This window comes from Panicum hallii, chromosome 3, assembly GCF_002211085.1.
Source record: "Panicum hallii strain FIL2 chromosome 3, PHallii_v3.1, whole genome shotgun sequence".
Taxonomy (NCBI): domain Eukaryota; kingdom Viridiplantae; phylum Streptophyta; class Magnoliopsida; order Poales; family Poaceae; genus Panicum; species Panicum hallii.
The window spans coordinates 27,844,282-27,849,909 of NC_038044.1; the positions used below are offsets into that span (position 1 = coordinate 27,844,282).

General features: G+C 36.4%; 1 pseudogene; it reads left to right on the plus strand.

Moving 5' to 3' along the window:
• Positions 1 to 402: 402 nt before the first annotated feature.
• Positions 403 to 3,842, plus strand: LOC112887030 (annotated as a pseudogene).
• The last annotated feature ends 1,786 nt before the right edge of the window (positions 3,843 to 5,628 follow it).

Below are 5,628 nucleotides of genomic sequence, written 5' to 3' on the forward strand. Positions count from 1 at the left end.
ATATATAGTATATTTGCAAGTATATTTTGCTAAAGGTGCGGCAACGCCGCGCTATTTTCATAATAATTGTGAAATTAGTACTTGACTTATACTTATTTCATAATAATTGAAATTTTCATCTCGCTATATGGGTATCAACTTCTACTACTCCTCTGTTATACTTCCTTTACAATGCATATGTTTACCTAGCTGTAATGTTCACATAATAGATCATGCCCTCTATCAAGACCTGTTTTAATTGTTAATCACAATTTAGAACTATCAGCACTCGAATGATGAAATATAACTTAATCTCTTTTCTATATTTTAGTGACATCTTTCATTATATTATTATTGCAGATGGAAATTACTCCAGTATCACAACTGCGTCCAGGAAGGCTAAATTATGGTTTACATGTGCGAATATCAAGAATGTGGGAGTTTAGAGGCACGAATGAACAAATCGACATCAAACATCTTGATCTTGTTCTCATAGATCAAAAGGTTCCTTATCACTAATATATTTTACATTTACATATTCTAGTTGATATACCGCAATGATTTATCACTAATATATTTTACAAATCTCTCAAAATTTTCAAACTACATCCATGTTCTACTAACTATTTTAGACTTCCCACCTTCTTAGTTAATTTTTATATTAAATTAGGTGATTATTTACTGTTTTACTTTTAATATTTATCTTCATATCTATTATTTATTTATGAATCATCTAATAATATTTTTATATTCATACATAGGGAAGTTCAATCTATGCAGAGATTCCACCGGAGGCTATTGCTGATTTAAAACCACACCTACAAGAAAGAAAAATTGTTTACATGTCTAAAATAACAATTGAACCAGCTAAATTAGCATATAGAGTTGTTGACAATCCCTACATGGTCAAGCTCAACAAAAGGACGGTTGTGGTTGAAGATAAAGATGAAGTTCCAGGTTTCCCTAAATATACTTTCTCACTAATTCCATTGGATAAGCTGGAGCAATACAAGAACAAGACCGATCGTTTTATAGGTATATACTTTCTACCCTTTTAAATCATTATTTTTATCATCATTACTAAAATTACACTAATTTTATATCTGGTATAATTTTTCTTTTATATATATATATATATATATCCTACAGATGTTATTGCCAAGATCAGAGCAGTCACAAATGCAACAAAGGTTACTACAGCTTCAGGAGATCAGCAAATGAGAAGAGTTATACTCTTAGAAAATCTTAAGTACTCTCTCTATACTGTATATTTACAATAGTATACAAAAATATTTTGCCCATTATAACATACATTTTCATATTTTGCAAGGGGCAATACGATTGAGTTGTCAGTATCAGGGAAAAGAGCTTTGGAATTTGACGGAGAGCAAGTTATACATGTGGGTCAACATCATCATGTTATTGCAATATTTGTAGGAACCTTAGTGAAGCTCTACAAAGGTCACTATCCATTTCTGAGTGGAACTTCAGCATGTCGTTGGTACATCAACGAAAATGACATTGCCGAAATCAAGGTTTTTCAGAAAAGGTAAGATACAAAAAATATATATTTATTTTTATTTAGCCATAAATAGTAGCTGAAATTCTGTAAAATGTTGATAGTTTGCCAAGTGATTCTATACCTGTCCAAAAGACGTATCTCCAAATTGATGCCGATGCAGCACAAAAATTTGAAGACAGAACCCTACAAGAGCTCAAGCATGTAGACCCTTTCCTTGACATGGTAATGTTTTAATTGACAAAAAAATTTATTCAAACAAAGTTAAATATTGCATAAATAAAAATACTTCAGTTCTCTTACACTTTGATACAGGGACAAAGATATCAGTGCACAGCTACTATTATTGGAATCACAGAAAACCAAACATGGTGTTATAGAGCTTGCAAGATCTGCAACTCAAGGATGATTCAAAAAGAAAATAATTATGAATGCGCAAAGGAAGGATGTCCATCTACACAATTTGAATGGAAGTAAGTTTATGATACAGCGAATAATTATTCTTGCACTGCTATCCATAGGTTATATATTACATAAATTTATTTCAAATGGACCTTCATTACCAGTTTATTCTTACTAACTTTTTGTTTGTGATCAGATCTAATAAAATATTATATTTTTTAATTCAGGTACAAAATACCATTTATTGCAAGTGATCACACCTATAAGCTAGAATTTATGTTCTTTGAGAAAAAAGAATGGAGCTTATAGGAAAAAGTGCATCGACTCTTATTAAGCAATATAAACCAAAGAAGATACCACCAGAGATATTAGCTTGGATAGGCTACAAATTTACTTTCATTGTAAGAGTGCTATAAAAAAAAAGTGTTAACGTTGCTGATCCATCCTTTGAAGTGCTTATGATAAAAGAAAGATTTGGAAAGGAGCCTATTATATCATTTACCAGCTCAAATGAAGGTGCCTTAGCAGAATCCTCCTCCTCTTTTATCACAGAATTCAAGGATTTACCATTGCTGATTCCAATTACTTCTAAAGACACAAAAGAACGAGTATGTAATATTCTTACACATTTAGTTATAGTGTAACAAGATAAGCATATGACGTTCATTCTCCACAAAATATAAACTTTTCCTGAACTAAATCATTATTTTTTTTCTAACATAGCTCACAGACTATTCACAGGTAGAAAACGCTGGAGAAACTCAAGATATGGAGATTGAACCATTTGGGTATGATTTATATATATTCCTTTTATTCAATATGTCCTGCATCTTGCTTGCAGTTCTCTCAATGACTATTATATTTGACTGATAAAACTCAGTAGTGGTGCTTGGCTTAGCCTCAGCACTTATAGTTTAGAAGCATGAATTGAGGCCTCTTTGAACTGATTTTTTAGATCACAATATGAGCACAACAACTTTAGAATATAATTTGGGAAAATATGAACTGAACACTGTTGCATGTGTTCCTACTAAATCAATTTGCCCTGTCACATATTTTGTTGATTAGCTATCACCTCATTGTTTAGTGTTGCTGTATCCCCAACTCCTTTGACTGATAAAACTCAGTAGTGGTGCTTGGCTTAGCCTCAGCACTTATAATTCTGAAGCATAAATTTAAGCCTCTTTTAACTGATTTTTCAGATCACAATATGGGCACAACAACTTTACAATATAATTGGGGAAAATATAAACTGAATACTGTTGCATGTGTTCCTACTAAATCAATTTGCCCTATCACATATTTTGTAGATTAGCTATCACCTCATTGTTTAGTGTTGTTGTATCTCCAACTCCATAGCCTCTAAACCATCTTGAAACCATTGACCAGCTGCCTGGACTTAAAATCGCACATAGAATTTAATTTGCCTACTCATATTACAAGGTTCAAGGATTTTCCTTAATAGTATATGGATTAGTAATTATTTTTCTATTGTGCAAAATTTAATAATTGAATTATATACATCTGTATATATGCACACCTGTAACGGTACTGCGTTATGTGCTCCGCTTTTCTGAATAATTCTTAACTCCACACATTTCACTATTTATTTGTCTGCACTTCAGCATTTGGGAAGAAGCTCAGAGCTCAAACAAAAGAAGCTTTGGAGAGCTAGACAATCATAAGCAGGTAATACGTACACTATTATTGTTGTATCAATAATCAATATCTTATAATTACTATATAACTTATAGAACTCTGTTTATCAGGAAATCAACAATAATAATGAAGATCCTTGAGAAGATAACAAAACCAAAAGGATGCGCTCACAAGAAAAAAAAGCAAAAATTGAAGTCTGATATAATTCAAGAAAGTAGCTATAGCAGGCCTTTTGACTAGTAGTTTAACCATATGGTATGTCTTTTGTTGTTGTGCGCCAACAATACCACTCTTTTGATGTCTATATGCATGTGCATAGCTACATGATAAGACATGAGAAGCACTGATGTGCAACAACTGCTTTTGTTAATTATCTAATACTGTTATGATCTTTGGACTTGTGACCGATGATATTATGATGTTTCTCCGACGATCTATATATATATGCAGGTATATTTTGAAAAGAATATATACAACATTTGAAATATATAGTATATTTGCAAGTATATTTTGCTAAAGGCGCGGCAACGCCGCGCTGTTTTCTAGTTTCCTCTAAACCAAGAGCACTGATGGATTCATTAAACATTAGCATTTCAGAGATGTCCCCTCCCGGCCTGTTTCTATCTGTAGGGTTCCTCATCAAATTGAAATCACCAACAATTAACCAATCTTGATCATCCAGCATTTGGATATGTTTAAACCAATCACCTCATGATGACTCCTAGTCGAGCGACCAACTTCACCCCTTTCTTCATGGTCTACGGTTCCGAGGTAGTCCTCTCGACCGATGAAGCGTCCCCCCCATCAGGGAAGACTTAAAAGTGTTACTTTATCAGTCCCAGGAGGCTGATAACACTTTTATTACATCAGATGATACATCACCGTACAACTCTTCGCGGTAATGGGCAGTGAAGCGCCACTATTGCGAGGGTTACAACAAAAACCCATACTACTACACTAACTACGAACAGGGAATCATCAGAGTTTTGCGCCATGCGGAGCTCCAACGGTGACCTCACCCACAGGCAAGACTGGGTGCAGGACGGGACCCTACTCGTCGTTCTCGGGGTTGTAGTCGGGATCCTCCACTGTAAAGTAAGAACGGGGTGAGTACAAACGTACTCAGCAAGTCCATTCACACCCGCGGAGGGGTTATAACAGAATTACATGCACAGGATAATCCAAGGACAAGGTTATAGTTCATTTGCGGAAAACTTGACTTTATGCAAAGGTTCGTTTCAAAACATTTTTCAAAAACAAGTCGCTAAGCATCGAGGGGCACACGGTGTTGATCCACACAGGATCTCGTTTAAAACTGCTACCGGACTCCCCGTCCGCCGTAGCACACGGCACCACTGCTGGATACTTTCCAAACAACTCACACTAGATCAACCATTCCCAGAGAGAAACACTAGTTATGTGACCACACCGTAACTTGCCCAGTACCGTGGGCACGGCTATTCGAATAGATTTTTGACTCTGCAGAGGTGTGCAACTTTACCCACAGGCGGGGTACCACAGCACGAACACCTTAGTGCCGGTGCAGATCCCATCGAAGCCCTTACCCACCTTAGCTCGACCTGACTAGCCACCACGGGATCTATCAAGGGGTCATTCGACCTAACACTGAGGTTTAACCGGGGCATAAGTCACACAGAGCTTATCCCGTCTCCTTGATCACCCGTTGCTCCCAGCTCTCCTGATGGCTATCAGACTAACTAGTGGGGTTAGGCCAAGCCGTTGCCCATACAACGGTCAAGTGGTTCGCACGACAGGAAGCTAGGTGAGATGTCACAACAACTCGGTCCTTAGGGGTGACAAGATGGATATCTCCCTTCCTCGCTCAACCACACAGGTACGAGCACACCAATCGGCAATTCACACAGAAATGCCATCCATCTCGTCTAACTCACTTTTCAAAACCACATTTTATCCCTTCCCACACACACACGCATTTCCTTTATAAAATCAGGTATTCAAGGTATGGTTATCACAACAAGGGTGGCTACCCTACCATGTTTACGGCACGCAAAACCATGCAATTTCATAAAACAGGCCACTGGGTTGTG